Source organism: Heterocephalus glaber, unplaced genomic scaffold, assembly GCF_053883595.1.
Source record: "Heterocephalus glaber isolate CG9 unplaced genomic scaffold, H.glaber_assembly_v1.0 deba00001509, whole genome shotgun sequence".
NCBI lineage: Eukaryota > Metazoa > Chordata > Mammalia > Rodentia > Bathyergidae > Heterocephalus > Heterocephalus glaber.
In genome coordinates, this window is record NW_028258325.1 from 33445546 (window position 1) to 33467586 (window position 22041).

The following is a 22041-nucleotide window of genomic DNA, read 5'->3' on the forward strand; positions in this document are numbered from 1 at the left end:
GATGGCCTCAATATGCATCCATTTAGCTATAAATTACTCTAGTTTCTTGTTCTTTATGGCTGAGTAGTACTCCATTTTATTTAAAAACCACATCTTTATCCAGTTTCCAGTTGATGGGCACTTGGGCTGCTTCCAAGCTTTAGCTATTACAAACTGTGCAGCTATAAACACGGGTGCACATATCAATATATGTGGTATGATTCTTTTAATTCTTTTGGGAAGATACCCAGCAGGGCAATAGCTGGGTCAACTGGGACCTCTAAGCCTAGTTCTTTGAGGTATCTCCTTACTGATTTCCACGGTGGTTGCACCAGTCTGCACTCCCACCAACAATGGAGAAGGGTTCCTTTCTCCCCACACACCCACCAGCATTTGTTATTGGTTGATTTCTTGATAGGAGCCATTCTTTCTGGGGTGAGGTGGAATCTCAGTGTTATTTTCATCTGCATCTCTCAAATGCCCAGTGATGTTGAACATTTTTTCATATATTTATTTGCTGCTTTTACTTTTTGTTCTGAGAAATGTCTGTCCATTTTTGAATTGAGTCTTTCAGTTTGGGGGGTCTGATGGTTTTCAGTTCTTTATATATTCTAGATAGTAGTCCTTTGTCTGAGGTACAGCCACTAAAAATTTTTTCCCACATTGTAGGTTGTCTCTTAGCTCTGTTGGTGGTTTCTTTTGCAGTGCAGAAGACAAGACAAATTATTAAATCCTCTTCTACCTTATTTTCCCTTACTTTAAAAGGATGCCTTCTCACTCAAAGTCCCAGGCTATAAGATGGACTACATTTTTCAATAAATCATCTGTATGCCAATTGACTTTCATACAAAACTTTGTGTAATTTGCTAGAATATATTTCCAATTATATAAGTGCTGGATTCTGAGGCTGAACCTCAGAAGGATTGCAAGTTCAAGGTCAGCCTGGCTAACATAGAAAACTGTCTCAAAAAAAAACAAAAAAAAAGGACTGAGGATATGTAGGTCAGCACTCCCTGGGTTCAATCTTCAGTACCATCCACACAAAAAAAGTACAAACAAAAATTAACATTTAAAAAACACCCACTGGGCCGGGGATTTAGCTCAGTGGTTCCATTGCCTGCCTCGCAAGCGCAAGGTCCCAAGTTCGATCCCCGGTACAAAAATAAATACATACATACATACATACATACATAAATAAATAAACATCCCCTGCCGTATTACTCAGTAGTTCATTTATTGTTTTGGTTAATTCACAGAGTTTCTAGTGATTGAATGCTCTCAGAAGGCTTTGAAAAACCTTCCATGGCAACTATAACTGTCCCACCCGTCTCTGCTTTCTAAGCCCCAAATCTTCTCTGTTTTCTCCGTATGAATTTCTCCCACTCTGATCTCAGGGAAGTTGGATTCTTGCAAGATAGATAAGGTCTAAAAATATATCTTAGAATATCATGTTGTTTCTATCCAAATCTTTTTTAACTAAAAGGCTTTTTAGGTTGTAGTTTTTTTTTCAGAACTACGTAATGAAAAATAACAGTGAAGAAATCATAGATATTATTATTATTATCATTATTATTATTATTATTATTATTATTTTTTTTTGGTACCGGGGATCAAACTAGGGATCTTGCGCTCATAACATTATTTTAAAGGAAAGATACTTGATGCCTCTCCAAGAACTTGATGCCTATTTTGTGGATTGTAGTTAGAGAGAAGGGCTAGTTAATCATTTCCTTAAAACATCATATATAATGTTAATTGAAGAGTATGAGGTACCAAATATAATGTTGAACCTTTTACTTTCGTTACCTTATTTAATCTCAGGGCAACTCAACAAGGTAGGAAATATTGTTATATTGATTTTACAGATGAGGAAGCTGAGACCTACAGATTAAATGGCTTGTCCTGGGTCATGCCTCTAGTAACTGATTATAAGCACTTAGGTTGTTCTCTGATCACAGAAGCCAGCATCCACTTGGAATATCTCGTTGATAATAGAGAAATATAAATATGTATTTGTGTGGGACCCTGAGGAACATTTGTTTGTCCTGACCATAAATTCTTTTCCTCTCAGATTGTTAATGTGGTTATCATAGGATGGACAGAGAAAGAGCTACTTAACAGCTTACCAGATTATCACAATCACTTCCTATAATTTCCTTCCTATAGTGCTAAATACACATTGCTAAACTGCCTAATTTTCATTTTTGTAATATTCAAGTTACTGGGAATTAGATGCCTAGCACATAGTAGGCACTGGCTACATATCTGTTGAACAGTCTGATGTGTTTGCCCCTCTGTGAAACTGTATCACACTCTGCCAAGGGCAGGTCCTGCAAAAAGAGAACTGTGGGATAGAGGAATCCCAAGGAACAATCAGGACTGTGATTCTATGAACCTGGGCATGTTATTTGGTCCAAAAATACATACCACAGTTGCTCCCTAACTGCTTCAGTTGCATTAGTCTTGTTTACTTAACCAGACTTCAAGCAAAGTCTGAATGATGATTGTCATTCAATTCCTTTTTTTGGGGAAGGGTATTGGGGATTGAGCTCAGGCCTCCCAAGCACACTACCATGCCTGGCTTATTTAAACTTTCGGTGAAGTCCAGTTTATCTTTTTTCTTTTGTTGCCTGTACTTTTGGGATCATATCTAAGCAATATCACCTAATACAAGGTTACAAAGGTTTATTATGTTTTCTTCTAAGGGTTTTATAATTCTGGCTCTTAAATTTGGATGTTTAATTCATTTGGGGTTAATATTTGAACATGATGCATATATTAGTGCTATAATTTGGATGTGGAATGTCCCCCAAGGCCTGTGTGTTAAAGTGTTGGTCCCCAGCTTGGTGCTATTGGAAGGTGGTGGAAACTCAGAAGTGGGGCCTAGTGGGAGGGCTTCCAGTCATTTGGGGGAAGCCCTTGAAGGGGCTGGTGGATCTCTCTCTTTCCTCTTTCTCTCTTTTGCTTCCTTACCAGGAGGTGAGCTATTTACTTTGCAATGCAATCCCTTAGTAATGTACTTCCTTGCCACAGGCCCCAAAGCACTGAGGTCCACTATTCACAGACTGAAACGTTTACCAGGGTTTTGGGCGCTGTGCCCTTCCCAGGGGTCCTTTCAAAATATTGGTCAGGAACAAAGTAGCAAGATTTTACATTTATTAAAGATATTAAAGGTAAGAAAAGAAGGGAGAAGAAGTGCTCTGCAGGGTGAGTGTGGGCCAATTAAAGTAGGAAAAGAAAAACGCTCTGCATTGTGCAGGGCGGGACACTGAGAAAGAAAGAAGGCAGTAGCCAGGAGGTCAATGGCTGCCATCTTTTATACCGCCATTCTGCCATCATATCCAGGCTGCCCTATCAAAAACCTGCTTGATCTTGTGTGGGAAGGACTGAGGATAGCATTCTCTGATTGTACCAGGTGTAAGGCTTGGAAGCTGCTCTGTGCGTGTCCTGGATCTCCAGGATTCACAGATCTCGCCTATCTATCCAGTTGCTTTGCCATATCCTGATCTCCTGCCTCAAAACTGCTAATACTGTGAGCCAAAATAAATCTTTTCTCTTTATAAATTGATTATCACAGGTATCTGTCACAGTAACAGCAAGCTAACACAACTAGCATTTAGATTTTCTGTGTATAATCATATGCTATCCACCATCATTTATACAGAGGGAATATAAGTGATTATAGATTTAGGCAGTCCAAAATGATGAATTTCAAGTATTGAAGCTTATTGGTAGGAAATTACAGCAAATACAGTCAATTTTAACAAAAAATTAATCAGAAATTGTCTTCTCTTGAGGGTATTAAGTGAAAATATAAACTTCTGTTGTATAGTACATTCAATTCAGTAATTTTCTCATAGCATTTGCATGATCTTTATCTGTATATATTTCTTCTGTAATATTTTGAGTAGTAACAGGAATTTTGATAAGCCTATAATACATTGTCACATATCTTCAGAAACAGCCAATTTTAAGTTGTTCTGTCCAAATGAAATAGAAAGAAGAAATGAGTGACATCTGAGATATTTCTTTCTTCAGAAGTTGATATTTAAAAGTTTATTAGATGCAGAGTAATGTCAAGATACCTATTCATTAGGAACACTGAACACTTTTCATGATACAGATTCAATTTGAACGTATTTTAACAATTTAACTATGTAGCTGAGAAATGGCACAGGTAGCAGCAGGATTCAAACAAAGATCAAGTTGGTTTGCCAAACAGTGGGTTACCGTGTCTCAAAAAGCCAGGCAGCTTTGTAGCAAATCCATTTAGAAGTTTTCTGAGTTTACAGTGCAAACACACAGCTCAGTTTAAAGATGAGGGCACTGTGACACGACTGGGTACAATGTATCACAGGTATAGACTCCTGTATACTTAGTATTGTTTATTTCCCAGAATCAGAATTTATAGTGATCCTGTATTAAATCCAGCTTTCTGGAGGGAAATTTACAATGATTAAAAAGGACATTCTTTTAGGTAATATTTTTTAAAACTTAATTAACAAAAATTAAAAAGGAGAGATTTTGCTTAGAGACCGAAGCAGAAGCTATCTTTAAAATTTTCAGTAAAATTAGAAAGTTTGGCTTTGGGGCATCAGTAATGTTCTAAAATATTACTGGCTTTATAATAAACCCTTCCAGAACTACACATTTCATCCTCAAAGGAAAACTCTCTTATAGCAACTTAATCATGAGAATATTTTGTTCATTCGTTTGTTTTGAGACAGGGTTTTGCTATGTCGTCCAGGCTAACCTTGAACTTTCCATGTAGCTCAAGATGGCCGGAAAATCTGACAACCCTCCTGCCTCAGCCTCCCAAATGCTGGGATTACAGGCTCCCAAATGCTGGGATTACCATGATGACTAGCAAGGGTGAGACATTTTGATACAGCACATATACAGAATCACGTGTAGCACTGTGGTTCTTTGAAGGCAGTAGTTCCCAATCATTTCTCACTGTCATTCTAGTTGAATATTGAGGATGTGTTATTAGGACATTTTTTCCATTTAGGGTGACAACAAGCTGACAAGACTGTATAGGCTTTGCTGGGGATGCTCACTCTAGGTTTTCTTGCTTCACAAAAGCTGATGAGTGTGTCTTTCCTTGGGGACTCTAAAACACTACCAGGGGACACTAACGCATGTGACCTGGGACCATACTATTCAAACTGGGGTGCAAGTGTAAGCTTCATGAGGGCCCAGGGCAATGTGCTCCTGCTATGCCTCACATCTGGACACTGTGCTGGACTTATAGAGATGAGTGAAAATGCCTGGCATAAAGTGCACTTGATGGGATTAGCAGTAGATTAGACAATGGGATTAGCAGTAGATTAGACAATGGGATTAGCAGTAGATTAGACAATGCAGAGGGACAAAGAGGGAAAAATGACCTTATGACTCAGTAAATACTTTTCTAAGCTTTGGTTTCTTCATCTCAAAATGAGAGTTGGCTCGGGATGTAGCTCTGGGGTAGAATACTTGCCTAGCATGTGTGAGGCTCTGAGTTCAGTGCCCAGCACCACGATCAATCAGTCAACCAGCCAATCAATCAATCAATCAATCTATAGAGTAATGACAGAATCTCTCCCATAGGATTATGACAAGTACTAAAAGGGTGCTATGAAGAGTCAGGGCAACAACATAGCGGTAAAGTATGTGAGTTCCAGAATTAGATCCCCAGGCTTTGAATTCCTGCTCTATATCTTAATATCTATATGACCTTAGGCTGCTTACCAATGTTTATATCTAGTAATAATACATAACTTACGGGGCGTGATGGTACATGCCTGTAATCCCAGCATTTGGGAGGCTGAAGCAGGAGGATCGCCATGAGATTTAGTCCAGGCTGGGCTTCATAGTGAGTTCAAGGCCAGGATGAACTACATATCAAAAAATGTCTCAAAAAAATAAACAAAACAAACAAACAAACAAAAAACTTTAACTCGGAGGTTTGTTGTGAGGATTGATGGTAAATAATTCTTGAAAGTGTTTGGATGTGTTTTGTACACAGGAGCTTCTCAACAGATGCTATTTATCATCATTATTTGTTATTATTATTGGCCAAATGGAACCAGCCAGGGTAAGTCAGATATTTCTTTCCTTTAAGAATTTGAAAATGGGGCTGGGGATTTAGCTCAGTGGCATCACCCCTGTCTAGCAAGTGCAAGGTCCTGAGTTCAATCCCTGGTACTGGAAAAAAAAAAAAAAAGAATTTGAAAATGACGGTGTTCTAGGAGACTAACAGTCCTCAGAAGTTTCAGTCATTTCACAGCAGTCAGCTCTGAGACTCCACCGCCTTGCTATCAGTGAGCCCTTGAGAGAGCCCCAGCTTGCTGATGATACTGTCCTTTAAGCTTTGATGTCCATGTCTAAGAGGTGTCTGAGGGAGTAGCTCTCAGCCCCGTCCACTTGGTCTGTGCATTCTATTTCTGCTAATGCCATTCTTTCTACACGTCTCTATTAGTAACGTTATAGCCTAAGTTTCAGCCCAAAGCGTTTCCACACATGCTACCATTCAATTGGGTCTTGCTTGTTCTTTAATGGTTAAGGTTTTTCATAGTTGTTATAGTACATTCTTGTCTTTCATTATCATGGCTTGCTGTCCACTGTACCTAAAATATTATTGCCATCATTTTTTGGTGGTGTTAGAGATTGAACAGAGGGTCTTTCACAAGTTATGTACAGTTTCTACCACTAAATTATATCCCCCAACCTGCCTAAATAATTTGGAGGGATAATTTGAGGCATGAATAAAAAGTCCTTTCCTCCGAAGCAGATTTACATTTGTTTTTATTAGACCCCTAGGGCCACAATCAACAGGAGACCAACTGGCCTATGACCTGAGATTCCCTAAATCCCACAAAATCTGCATGAAACCTCATTTACTTGTGGCTCACTTAACCCCTGAGAGTACAGGCCTTTGGGCTCCCAGCCTGCTGTGGGGAAGGAAGTTCTCTCCTTAGGCTTTCCTTCTTCCTTTGGCCCTGAGGTTTCATTTCTGACCTCCTTACCCAGCAGGCCACCGAGATGAAGGCTCTCATTCATTCATTCATTCAGTCAATCAAATACCCTCCACACAAAAGCAGATGCTCAGCTCTGCTTGCCTTTCTGGGCTCCCAGTTTACTTTTGATTTTAGCCTTTCAATTCTGTATATTTTGTCCGCTCTTTGAAGCCTCTGTCACCCTAAATAACAGAGGGATTGTCCAAAATGAATGAGTTTATTTCGGAGTAGCAGAGCATGGCAATGTATATATTTAAGGAGGCCAAGCAAAGGGAAATTTTAAAGCAAAAGAAGGAGGATTATGTAAGTTATTTTAAAACAACAATCCTTGGGTACAAGGGTAAATAACAAAGCCTGAGTGTTAGCACTGATGGGCAGCCATCCCTGCATGAGTACTTCTGTAAGGCTGAGGCAGGCTTTGTGCAGGCATGTGGTTCCAACAAAGCCTCTCCAGATAGTTATGACCAGACAGGCGCATGAGATGCCCCCTCCATAACAACTTCCTGCTTTTTTACCTATTTTTTGTTTGACACAAGTGACTCCATTTTGATTTTGACAACTTCCACACTTCTTCGGTTGTTTTCATATTTTTCCAGAATATGAATCCTCCCCAAAGAGTATTGATTTTAAAACCGGGCCTATCATTATGGGAAAATGTGAGTCCACCCATACCTACACCAGTTCTTTGAGAAGAAAATAGATCCAGGGCCAGGGATTTAGCTCAGTGGTTCTGCCACTGCCTGCTTCGCAAGTGCAAGGTCCTAAGTTCAATCCCCGGTGCCAAAAAAAAAAAAAAGAAAAAGAAAAATAGATGCAGAAAAAAATCAACCAGAGTTTGAGAAGAGCATTTGAAGTGGAAATAAACTTCACTGTCTGGGTGGCCAGGCAGCAGGCCCTGCAGTGTGTCTGGAGCGGCCCAGGAGGTGGGCCCAGGAGGGAGTGTGTGAACCTGGGGAGAGGAGGCCGAGGGGCTCTGGAGGGTCTCTGGGAGAAGAGAATTGTCAGTAAGGAAGCTTGTGTGTGTGTGTGTGTGTGTGTGTGTGGGTTCAGGACCGAACCCAGGGCCTTGCAAATGCCAAGCAAGCACTCTAACCCTGAGCCACATCCCCAGTCCAACAATGAAGACTTTAAATAGCAGCTATTTGTACACGGACCCTATTAAATGTTTACAAGACTAAACTTTCCATGTTGGCTTACTTCTTTAAAGCAGTCACTCTGTGACTGTGCCTCAGAAACCACTGCAGCTGATTACAGAAGAGGAAGGGAGAGAGGACACAGGATAGAAGAGAAAAGCAGAGCCACAACAGCACGGATAGGGAAGGCACATCCGGTTCCAGTAGTGCTCAGCTCCTGAGGCAAGGCAGGGCAGTTTAAAAGTTAAAGGCATCATGTCCTGTGTTCTCTAGGCGGTCACTGTCCAGTGAGGAGAGAGAACAATATGTCATCAAATAATTCACATACAATCCACATGTAGCCAAATTTTGATACAGTACCCTTTCTAAGAAGGGAAAAACCCCTTGATCTCCAGAAACCAGCTTTAAACTTGTAGCTGGTCAGCAGCTGGCCTGGAGCTCACAGCTCGGCCATTATTCTCCTATTGGAATCATCGCACAGACTCCCAACGCTGGTCAAGGTCACACTGAGATCATAAGGGAATGAGAAAAACAAGATCACTTCATATTTTATCTAAGTGCAGACAAAAACAAGGTCACTGTACAATTTATAAAATATCAAATAACTCTTCTTCCATCTAATAGGAGTCACTACTGATTTGTTTCCTTTAGAATTAGCCTCGATCTCATCTGCTGTCCCTGTGAACATTCAGGTACGCAGTCATGGGTTGTCCTTGCATGCTGACGACATTCAAGCCAGAATGGACTCTCATGTTCTTGGCCTCACCTACAACTCCCCGGACTATTACTGACAGGCAGATTAGGCAAAGGTAGCAGGCAGCTAGAGAGGCACTGGCCTGAGCCAGAGTCGGGATAACCAGGCCTTGGTTAGATAAGTAGGAGCCTGAGGTAAGAAGTTACCAAGAAGCAGGTGGACAAGTAAGTCCAGGGATGTGACAAGCGAGGTGACAGCAAGATGCTGGGTAACCACTGTGACAGCTGTCCCTACCTATCCGGAAAACGTTTTTTCCTCTCATTTTGTTCTTTTTTTTTTTACACCGGGGATTGAACTCAGGACCTTGACCTTGCAAGGCATGCACTGAGCCACTGAGCTAAATCCCCAGGTTATTTTGTTCTTTAAATAAACCACTTAGATAGGACAGAGGCCAAGAGGCACCTTCAGACACAGGCTTGCTATGTGCCTCCACTCCTCAGAGGCCCAGTTTAAGTCTGCTTGTTTTAATCTTTTGGGTTGACCTTCAGCTCTGAGCTCTGGCCACTTTTTGGAATAAAAACTCCTAGACAACAAGTGCCCTTGGCAAGTCACTTTTGGGTCCCTTTCCAACTATTGGGAGCTATTCTTCTCTTCTTAATCAACACTCCTCCTGTCTATTTCTTTGCCCTCACTTTTATTCTTTGACTTCTTGAGATATGGACCAACATCACACTGTTATAGAAACACAGCCTGAATCCAGTTCAAGGCCTTCTGACACCCTCTCAGTGAGATGTCCCACAGATCCCAATGGTGCGTGTGAATACTAAACCCAGCATGTCCAATTTTAGGTGTGTTCTGGGTGGGCTTTGGCTAGAGGGCACTGTCATTCAAATATATTCTTTAATTTAATCTCATAAGAAGAGCATAATATATAATCCACAGGTGATCTTAAAGTTACTAAAGGTTAATTTAGTTCAGAATTACAAACAAATAGTTAAAGCTGGAATTTGAATACAGGCTCTTTGAATGCTTTTCATGACTTTGAACAACTGAATACAGGGATCAAGAGAGAGAGAGAGAAAAAAAGGAAAGATGCCCAAAATGAGAAAAAAAAAGATTTTTTCTCAGTACAATTGCCACTTTGATGGAGTAATGTATCCCTCTTGAAATATTTTATAATAGAGGTTTTAAAGTCTCTGGACTTTGCAAGCAGAGGAAATCATTCAAATACAACCAAGATTTAAGAGAATATATTTTCTTATTTGTTCCATAAGCAAAATAAAATTAATCCATTAAATTGAAATCCATAGCTATGATGGAAGAAATGTCCTTTGTTGTCATCTGCCATATTTTTTCCTGTGAGAGACAAGCTTTCTGCATGCTCTCCTTTAGAATAATGTTCTTCCTTAAAACAACTGAGAAGCTCAAAGGCTATAATGGTTTCTTTTACATCAAGGAAATTTGGGGTGCCAGAAGGATGGGGTGAGAGACTTTTCACTGAATATTTTTGTATTTTTTAAAAATTGAAAACCAATGGACTGTATCGCTAATGGCAAACAGAAGGTGTAGTCAGTGGCAGAGAATGCGCTTAGTGTGCACAAGGTCCTTGACTTGATCCTCAGCAACAAAGGAAAAATGTGTAAAAATAAAATATGTGTGTATAGCTCTTTAAAGACAAGTAGAATCCGCAACTAAGGTACTGTGGAGAATGCAATGAATTTGCTTTTGGTTTTTCATTCATCAACTGTAATTGACTCAGATTGCTTAGATGTGAGTCTGTAGCAGGAGGAGAAAAATACGTAAAATAGGAAAAGGATCTCAGTTAAGAATAAACAAAGCTACATTTGATATATGCTACAGTTATGTGGATGTGAACCGAGCAATTCTAAATACTCGTGTTATCTGGATTCCTAGAAAACATTTCCTGGAAGGATTATAATTCTACATGTAATATATCAAAAATTCAAATGTAACTGGGTATCCTCTAAATTCTCTAGCAACCCTAACTATACATCCATTTAAAAAAAGATAACATCAATTTACCAGCAGATGGCGCCCCAAATCTAGTTTAGAACGCAGAAGCACGCTCAAACCTAGTAACAAATCATATTGTTTCAGGGTTTTTTTGTTTTGAGTGGTTGCATGATTAGTTTGATTTGTTTGGATTCTTTCTGGGGGGATGTAGAAATTTTTATCTAGTTATATAAAATATTGAATGTCTTCTTATCATTTTATATGACTCTTTTTCATGATCCTTAACTTCTTTTGCTCTTTTTTCCCTTCCTTTCATTTCATGCTTTTTTTGGGCAGCATTGAGATTAAACCCAGGGGCTCCTGAGCTACATCCATAGCCCTCCTCTTTTCTTTTGAGACAGGGTCTCACTAAGTTGCCCAGGCTGGCTGTGAACTTGTGATCTTCCTGGCTCAGCCTCCTGAGTAACTGGATTACAAGTGTGAGGCACACCACACCAGGCACTTTTTTCTTTTTAATTAGCACACAATAATTACAGATAGTTGTGGGGTACAGTGTGATATTCAACACATGTATATGATGTGTAATTATCAAATCAAGGTAATTAGTATTTCCATCTTCTTATCATTTCTCTGTTAGGAAACTGACTTCTTTTCTTCTAGTTCTTCTCAAATACACAAAGGTTACTGAAGACTGTAATAACCTACTGGGCAGCAGCCCGCTGGGACTTACCACTCCTGTCTAATGGCGCTGCAGTGCACATCTTTCCACCTCTGCGTGTGCACTTCCTCCTGGCCCTTCCCGGGGTTCATTGATCGCGATTCTACTCTTTTCTGCCCTGAGTAAACTTTTGTCTTGCACATCAAGGTGAGAACATTTTTTTTAAAAGATAGAGTCTCCCTATGTAGTTTACACTGGCCTTGAACTCACTATGTATCCCAGGCTGGCCTCACATTCACAGTAAACCTCACCCTCTCAAGCACTGGGGTTACAGGTGTGCCTCACCATGCCCGGCTATATTTCCACTTTTTATGTGAGTACTGTATATAAAATACAATTATATGAGGGATGGGGATTTAGCTCAGTGGTTCTGCTGCCTGTCTCACAAGCACACGTTTCCAAGTTCGATCCCCAGTACAAAAAACCCCTCAAAAAACAATCATATGTTGGATTTTTAAAAAAAACCTCTATCCTATAGTATTCATTTTTAGTTCCCTATTGATTTTTAAAAACCCTTTGAACACCATAAGGGCAGGGTGAGCAAAGTTACCCTATACTAAGAGCTTTCCTGTGTTGCAAACAAACCAGGCTGGGGTGTTCTGGTGCAGCACTATTTTCCTGCCACAAGCAGCTGGATACCTTAACTGACAAAAACATTTTAACTGGCACCATTTTACCAGATGGGTATCAAGCCTGGTGTTAGACATGAATTTATTAATCCATGTACTCACATAGCTTTAACAACTTATTTTACTCTCTTTATTGCTTCTTGCTTCTTCAATCAGGGCCTAAACACGGAGAGGAGAGCACTTTCTATCCCACATCAGGCTGTCTACGCCTCTGAAATATTTCAGTTGCACTTTGCTTGTGCTCTCTAGGGCCTCACTGTTGCTCAGCAACCTAAAGCACTTATTTCTGTTGTCTTGATTTCCTTTGACTTCTCCCTATTGGCTACAAATGCTTCTCAGTCTTTTGTTCACTCACTGATTTCTTGGTAAATAAATCATAGGCTTAAACATATCAGGAAATTACTATAAAGAATGCAGAGATTTACTGGTGTTATGTAACTAATTCATGACAACGTTAGGACTAGAAACCTGAACATCTGACTCTAGTTTCAAGATTCCCATGCTGCAGTGCCATGTGAATGAGCTGGATTCATCTGCGACCTCAGATTTTCTGAATTTTGGGGGGCTTGTTCTGAGTTTCATGTCTTTCTTCCCTCTTGGTTTGGGGGAATCACTGTTCCCTAACTAACTATTGGACTCAGATCTATAAGTGCACTGTTTTGTAAGTGGTAGGGCCAGTGCTGCTGAAGAGCTGGCAGATGACGGGAAGTGGTGTGTAGATTCAGGGTCAAACGATATTTAATCATGCAGTTAGAATGCAGCTTTAGTCAATGTTCTTTCAGTCCTCTGAAGGGGAAAAAGTCTTGTACTAAGTTTAACACTCTTCTACCATTGCCCATCTCCTTCTTCAACAAAGCACAACTACCCTCACGAGGCTTGGCACAACCTCTCCTAGCTAGAATTTAATAGTATTGTTTTGTTTTTGTTGTGGTTATTTTCATTGATGAAAAATGATGCTGATTTGCTCTTTTTTAGTTTTCTCTTTAAGTAAAATAGTAAATCTGATTTAGAATAAAACATTATGTAAATAATGTCCTAGTTACTTTCTCATCACTGGGACACAATACCTGACACTTATAACTATAAGGAAAAAAGGCTTTCTTTGGCTCACAGTTTGTAGAGGTTTTAGTCCACAGTCAGCTGGCTCCAAGGCAGGGTGGCATGGAGAACGGGCATGGCAGGGGAGAACGAGCTCATGGCAAGGCAGGCAGGAAGCAGGGTTGAGACCAAGGGAGAAGGAGGGATATAGACCAGTCCAACTCATGCCCACAGTGACCCACCTCTTCCCAGCAGGCTGCACCTCCCAACATCACACTCAGCTATAAACCCACCAGTGGACTAATCCAGTATCACACACCCATGATCCAGTCACCTCTCAAAATTCCCACCCTTGAGTGCATGAGGCTATGGGGGATCATCTAGATATAAACCATATCAAATATAAACGGTAACAAATAATAGTTTAAATGACAGTATATATGGCTAAAAGGGTTGGGGGGAATCATGAATGTAGTGCTTGAGTAATCAATCTGGGTTGACTATGGCAACCTTGCTTCTCCTAGAACACAAAGGATGATTGAGGGCCAGGATGATAACTCTCCTGAGTCCCCTTTTCCCCTTGTATCCTAGGTGACTCAAACTCTTCCTTAGTTACTATCATAATTTTTGGCTTCTAAATCTCAGAATGTTGTTTCTAATGTGCTGTCCCTGAACTGCTATGGTCTCGAGCTTTGCTCCTCTGAACATGCCTCAACCTTCAGGAATCTATGCTCTACTTTGGTCTGTTGCTTTTAAAGTAAAGGAGCTTTTCCTTCACTAAAAGTGATGATATCTTCTTTTGGCTAGTCTTTGATGGTACCATGTTGAAGAACCCACAATCATATTTTGATTTCTCCAAAGGGAGCATTTCATTATCAACTTACTGGGTTGCTTAAGTTGTTCAAGACTAGTTTCTGAAAGGACAGAGCAGAGCACATTTGAGTAATGATGCCTTTTAGCATATGCAAAGCAATCCTCCACACCAGCTCTCATGTAGCACAAGAAGGTGCTGTTCACCTACTTCTGGTGGTGCCTTCTCAGGCAACTTGGTTTATTTTTTTGCTGCTATGACAAAATATTCGAGGCTGGATAATTTGTTAAGAAAAGAGATTTATATTGGCTTTAGTTTCTGGAGGCCAGGAAATCCAACAGCGTGTCACCTGCGTGTGCTTGGCTTCTGGTGAAGGCCTCAATTTGTGTCAATTCATGGCAGATAAGTGGAAGGGAAAGAAAGGGAGTATGAGTGCAAGACAGCGAGGGGAGGTGCCAGGCTTACTCGGTAACAACCCGCACCTGTGATAACTAATGCACTCAAGGAATTATGTTAGTCCCTTCATGAGGTAGAGATCTTTGATGCAATTACCTTTTAAAAGTCCCACAGCCTCTCAACAATGTTCCACTAGGGACCAACCTCAATAGGAGTTTTGATGGGGATGAATCACATCCAAACCAGAGCACTGGGAATCTATATTCTCTTCTAGGGCAACTTTCTCCTTCCATCCTCTGGGGATGGGATAGTTCAGTGTCTGACCATCAATCCCTAATGGGCCCTTACCTACAAGTCCCTGAGGATTCTTCTACAAATCAGGTTCCTTACGGCCTGCCTTAGTGCCCCAGAGTTCAAGTTGGCTATAGCTTAAGTCTCACAATAGAACACAAGAAAAAAGTTTTTTTTCTTGTATGGGAATTGAACTCAGGACCTTGTGCTTGTGAGGCAGGCACAGTGCCATGGAGCTAAACCTCTGGCCCAGAGCACAAGTAAATTTTGTAAAATAAAAATGAATAAGAAAAAAAAAGTGCTGCAAAGAAAGCCAGCCATATAATAATTACGTATGAGACCCAGAGTTTAAATACCACAAGTTAAATTTCTTTATATTTCAAATGCTTTTTGCATTTCTGTAACAAGTGTCAGTGGTACTGGGAAGTTTTCTATGCCCAGATCAAACTGAGCCAAGTGAGTTAATATGTTTTGAATATGTACACAGCTAACATACACTACTTAGTACTCTAGTGCAAGGAATGGAAATTTACACATATTTTGGGGCTGGGAATTTAGCTTACTGGTTCCAGCGCCTGCCTTGCAAGTTCGAGTTCGATCCCTGCTACCAAAAAAAAGCAAAACAAAAACAAACAAATTTACACAGATTTCAAATACTTTATACCTTGGGAAAAGAAAAATCACGTTTTTGAGTTCTGTTGGCAGACATCTCCAACTAACTATTAATTTTCTACACCATCTCTGATTTAATGTTCTGATCATATTACAGAGTGTGACTTAAAGACTAGATTTTTTTACTACCTTGCTTTCAAGACAGTTGAATTCACACTTATCTCTATGGTTACTTTTTTTACAATGTACACTGAAATTTAATATATTCTCCTCTAGTCCTCTTCTCCAATACCTTAAGTTCACCTGAAGCCATAAACCTGATAAGGAAGCAGGATTATTCACATGATTAAAATGAATGGTAACCAAGAATTCATTTACCCACAACTATTTGCCTAAGTTCTATTTTGGGAATATAGATTATCTTATTAAATCTTGTTTCAATACAGTGAAGTGTCACTTACATGGAACTATTATATAAAAAACAAAGCTCCTCAAATCACATTTTGAAAGACAGTATTTTGCAGTTTATAGCTTTTATCTCACATTTTCTACAGATTATATCATGCATCATGTGATGCATAATAAATACATCATGAACTCCAAGACACCTTCCATATGTGTAATCTGCTGTAAAAGACAGTGATATTTTCCTAGCACCTAGAAATAAAGAGATATATAATAAAAATTAAAAGTCAATAAAGGTCTAACAAAACTATTTTACAGTGTGTGTAGAAAGATAAGGTGACTTCTGGGAAGATGGTGGAGTGGTGAACAGCAGAGAAACAGCTTCTCTGAGATTTGGTGACCAGATGCTGGAATATACCAATGTGAGGAGGAGAAGAAGGAGGGAAATGGGTTCCCAGGACCCAGCAAGGATCTGAAGTGAAAACTGAAGCCCATGGGGAGAACAAGGAGAGAGACTTCAATGAAGAAGGAGGTGGCAAGTGGCACTTTCTCTCTGAGCCCTCATTCACTGTGTGGGAAGGGTGGCTGAAACTGCAGACACACAGTGACTACTGGTGACCCCAGAGGCCTCCATGGCGAAGTGCACCAGTGGAACAGAGCAGTGGATACAGCAGAGTGCAGTGGCTGGTGAGTTATTCAGGTTCAGACCTTCCCTAGGAGAGGGCAATTAGCAGGTAGTCATTTTGGAGAGGGGCCAGTTGAGCCTGGAACTCAGAACAGCTGTGGGATGGCTCCATAAGGGTGAGGTGGAATTGAGTTCAAGTTGGCAGGAGGTCAAGAAGCCAAGTTCAAGCTGGCAGGGAGCCAAATTCAAGCTGGCAGGAGACACAGTGTGTTGCAGGCTGAAAAAATTGGGTTCCAGCCTCACAGTCAGAAACCAGCCTGACCTTCAGAACTAAAGGTGCAGGCTTGCTGGGCTTATCTACTACCCCACCATAAATTTATGGCTGGGTTGGTGGGATTGGTGAACATGGATCTGGGCTCTATGTGTCTAATTTGTCTACTAGTGACAGCAGAGATGCTCCTTAAAGTGGATTTCTTTTTCTTATATTTTTTTCTCTTCTTGTTTTTGTTTTATTTTGTTTTTCTTGATTGTTCTTGTTTTTATATAATTGTGAACATTGTTTCCAGTTTTGATGTTGTTGTTGTTCTATGTTGTTTCTGTTTTATTTCTTCCTTATCTTTTTTCCTTCTATCTTTTCACCAGTTCCCCAAAGTTTGCAGTTTGCATAATCTTCCTTTGTCCTCCAGCCTTGTTTCTAATATCCCCCTTTTCTTCTGTTTCTCTACCCCCTCCCAATCTGTTTTAAATTTTCTTCCCTGAGTGTAAAATTGTCATGCTGAGGGCATATTTACTGTATACAATTTTCTGGTTAGTTTTAGGTTTTGTTATATAACCACAGAAATAGTTCATAAAATTAAAGGTGCAAATAAATAATTACCACAGCTTGCCATTTTCTAGGTTGTGTTTGATACTAATGTTATTGCTGATTGTACTACTTTAGCCAAGGTGACATAATTGTGCTAATCAGTTGTTCTTCCTGGTACACCAAGACTGAGATTGCCTAAGAATCTTAAATAATACTATAGGCCAATGCCAAAGAACTAGGGGCTAGGCCAAGTAGGCAGCAACTTCTCATCCCCAATAAATTAAGGAGGTAGGATATTGCAACAGACTCAAAACCTCAAAGCCAACTACATCTGGAAGACACCTTTGAGAAGTAGTCATTTCCTAAGGGTTCTAAATACCAACAATAAAGCTACTCACCATAAGCAATTTACAAGCATCAACCCAGGAATTAAACTAAAAAAAAAAAAGAAAATGAGAAGACACTCAAGCAAGATATAACCCCAAACTTCCAGCTCACCAAAGGCAAACCTAGGGGACAATGAGGTGTAACAATTTGAAAGACACCAATCAGGACTCTCTGAAGCTGTAAGGGTGAAAGTAACAAAGCAGATGAATGAGGGTCTAGAAAAAATCAAATCAGACATAGTTTCACAGAGATGATGACCATAATAAAAGAGAAGATTGGTGACTCTAGAGCAGATACAGATAAAAAAATAGGGGGAGCTTAGGAAAATGAGGGAAACCATGAGCACCCAACATCAGGAAGAAGTGGAATCCATGAAACAGATTCAAATAGATACGTAGGAGATTAAGAATTCCACTGAAAGTATACACAGCAGAATGAGCCAACATGAGGACAGAATATCAGATATAGAATACAAGATTTGCAGTTAGTGATCATGAAAAGTATGATCTCTTAAAAATAGTAAGGGACCACAAAAAAAATTGAACAGCTGTTAGATGATGCAAATAAGAATAACGTAAGATTGATTGGAGTCAGTGAAAAGCAGATGATGCAAATGACATAAAAAACTTGTTCACAGAAGTAATGGTAGAAAACTTTCCAACCAGGGAAAAAGAATTTGACATACTAATAAATAAGGCAAATAGAACACCAATAAGCTGTGATAAAAAATCTATACCAAAGCATATAATTGTCAAGATTCCAGAAATTCAACACAAGAAGAGACCATTAAAAGACGTTAGAGAAAAGAAACAAATCACCTATAAAGGAAAGCCCATAAGAATCACAGCAGACTTCTCAAAACAAACCCTCAAGTCAAGGAAAGCTTTGCATGAAGTATTTCAAGCCCTAAAAGAAATCAACCTCCAACCCAAATTTATGTACCCTGCAAAACTATCTTTCAAAATTGATGGAGAAATAAGATATCTCCATGACAAAGAACATCTGAAGAAATTCATGACCACCAAACCAGCCTTCCAAAATGTTCCGAAGCACATTCTAGAAAGAGATAACAAGGACTACAGCTCCATGGACCCGAACAGAATGAATCCACCAGGCAAGCCAAGCAATTAAACAAAGGGGGAAATAAAGGGAACCAACAACAGGAAAATAATATGATGAGGATAAATCAATATATATCAATTATAACCATCAATGTAAATGACTTCTGAATTCACCAGTCAAAAAAAGAAACACACTGGCAGATTGGATCAAGAAGCAAGATCCAATAACATGCCACATGTAAGAAACATATTTGGTTTCCTTTTCCTCTGGGCTGGTGGGCTGGCTGGCGCAGTGCGCGGCAGTTGTGGCGCCTGACAGACAATGAGGGCGGCGAGGGGCGGGGCGAGAGACGCCAGAGCTGTGGGTCCCGAGGGCGGGGCGGGGCGCCAGCCATGGATAATCAGTGCACCGTACAGGTCAAGTTAGAGCTGGGACACCGAGCCCAGCTGCGCAAGAAGCCCACCACGGAGGGCTTCACCCATGACTGGATGGTGTTTGTCCGAGGCCCTGAGCAGTGCGAGATCCAGAACTTTGTGGAGAAGGTGATCTTCCAGCTGCACGACAGCTTCCCCAAGCCCAAGCGTGTGTGCAAGGAGCCCCCCTACAAAGTGGAGGAGTCGGGTTGTGCTGGCTTCATCATGCCTATTGAGGTGTACTTCAAAAACAAGATGTAGAAGACAGGAGTAGCTCAGGGTCCTGGAGGAATGGAGGATGTCCAAGTTCATCCAGGGTTCTCTTAAACTCATGCAAGTTTCAAACTTCATATAATGCCGCAAATTAAAAGTAGAGCTAGTGCACCTGGCAAAACAGACTTGTCTCCCTTCCTCAACTGACTCTAGATGAAGCAAGCACTCTGCTAAGAGGATAATATTTTACTAACTATGGAGATGGGACTCCCTATGACCATATGACCAGCAGGGACCTTGGGTCACTGAACAGTCTCTCTCCATCTTTTGTCAATTGCAGAATACAAAGTAAGACAAATTTTACATTAACTTGCACTCTGAGTGTTTATGTTTTACCATGAAAGGAGAAATTGCCTCAAAGCAAGCTTCAGTGTTTAGGAACCTGGATATTTAGCCAGTTTACTATAAAAAATCTTAAATTGCAGAAAAATATAACAATCTATGTTTGTTAAAAGCATATAAAGGACTAAATTTTACAGTTATGTGGAATTAATTTACATGATTCTGAGTCTCTGGAAATTTCGACTTCCTTAGACAAAGCAGTTGTCCCAATGACAGTGTTGCAATGGTAATTTTCTTGGACAAGGTTGAGGGAGTCAAAGTGGTGAATATTTAGAATAATATCATCATTGAGCTTGTTGGTTGGCAAGAACATACAGTGTTAGTTGTGAGTTTTCATTTTTGGAGTTATGGAAATAAAATACTATCAGTGGGTTTAGTTTGCTTAAATCAGAGTAGTGCATAAACTAAGATCAAAGTGGATTAAAGATCTAAATATTAAAACAGAAACACTAAACTTGCTGGAAGTAAGGTAGAACTCTTGAAGACATTGGCATAGGAAAAGACTTTATGAACAAAACCTCAGTAGCACGAGAACTAGCACAAAGAATCAACAACTGGGATCTCATCTTATTAAAAAGCTTCTGCACTGCAAGAGAAACCACCAACAGAGCTAAGAGACAACCTACAATGTGGGAAAAAAATTTTAGCAGCTGTACCTCAGACAAAGGACTGCTATCTAGAATATATAAAGAACTGAAAAAAATCAGACTCCTCAAATTTAAAGATCCAATTCAAAAATGGGCATCTGAAAGGAACAGACATTTCTCAGACAAGTAAAAGCAGCAAATAAGCATATGAAAAAATGTTCAACATCACTGGTCCTTCGAGAGATGCAGATGAAAACACTGAGATTCCACCTCACCCCAGAAAGAATGGCTGCTATCACGAAATCAACCAATAACAAATGCTGGCGGGGTTGTGGGGAGAAAGGAACCTTTCTCCATTGTTGGTGGGAGTGCATACTGGTGCAACCACTGTAGAAATCAGTATGGAGACACCTCAAAGAACTAGGCTTAGAGGTCCCATTTGACCCAGCTATTCCCCCGCTGGGTATTTTCTCAAAAGAATTAAAAGAATCATACCACAGCGATATAAGTGCCACACATGTTTATAGCCACACAGATTCTACTAGCTAAAGTTTGGAAACAGCCCAAATGCCCATCAACTGGAAACTGGATAAAGAAGATTTTTTTTATATATATAAAATGGAGTACTACTCAGCCATAAAGAATGAGAAACCAGAAACATTTATAGCTAAATGGATGGATATTGAGGTCATACTCTTAAGTGAAATAAATAGGACACACGTATAAAATACCAAATGGTTTCTCTGGTGTGAGAAACTGAAAGTGTAAATAAGGATTAAAATGATTAAAATGAATAATTGATAATTTGAAATAGGAAGAAAAGGTCCAAAGGGTTACAGGAAGTGGGAGGGGAAGGGGAAAGAAAGGGAGGGGAAGGGGAAAGGAAAGGAGGGAAAGGAGAAATTATGAGAAAAGGAAAAAGTGGAAACAAAGTGTTTGTAAATAGGGAAGGGAGCACAGGTACAAGCACCCAATGATAAATGTAAACATATTGTATACCTAAAATGTACCAATAAAAGAATTTAAGCAAAAAAAAAAAAAGAAACATATTTGATTCAAAAAGAAATTCATAGACTGAAAATTAAAGGATGGAAAACAATACTCCATGAGACAGGAACCTGAAAAAAAGCAGGAGTGGCTATTCTATTTGGAGACAAAGTGGATTTCAAGACAAGACTGATTAAGAGAGACAAAGGTCACTACATCTTGGTAAAGGGAACAAACAATCCAAGAGGAAGAGATGACAGTCATAATAAATACATGCACCAAGTACCGGCACACCCAACTATATAAAACAAATATTATCAGATATGAAAAATCAAATAAACACTAATGCAATTATAATGGGAGACTGCAATACCCCACTGTCACAAATAGATAGATCAACTGCACAAAATGTCAACAAAGAAATATCAGAATTGATACCAGACTTTTGAACAAGTGGACTTATTGGAAGTGTACAGAGTATTCCACCCCACATACACATTCTTATTATTATGTATATCTAAAATGTACCAATAAAGGTTTTGCTTCAAAAGAAAAAGAAAGAAGGAGACGTAATACAGATGTGTACACATATGTTTATAATAAAAATTGAAAGGTCCCAAAATATAAGTATCTCCATTCATTACTTTCTTGGGAGTAAGGTCCCTGATTGTTCTTTACATTCATATTTGATTCCCAATACTGAGTATAATGATAGGACACAGTGAGAATTTCATATATACTTGTAAAATTAATGGATGAATGCATGAATGTATGACCAACACATTAGGGGAACATGGAAGAGAATCTTGGCGTGCCAGGGATAACGGCAGTGGGTGGATTGGTGGAAGAAGAGGTCAGGGGATAGAGGTCTGTTAATTT

The 22041-nt window shown here is 39.7% G+C and overlaps 1 long non-coding RNA gene across 1 annotated transcript in view; it reads right to left on the bottom strand.

Annotated features, from left to right (window-relative positions):
• LOC147825118 (uncharacterized) overlaps nt 1-22041 on the bottom strand; it is a 45844-nt gene that overhangs the window by 20959 nt on the left and 2844 nt on the right. The window lies entirely within an intron of this gene.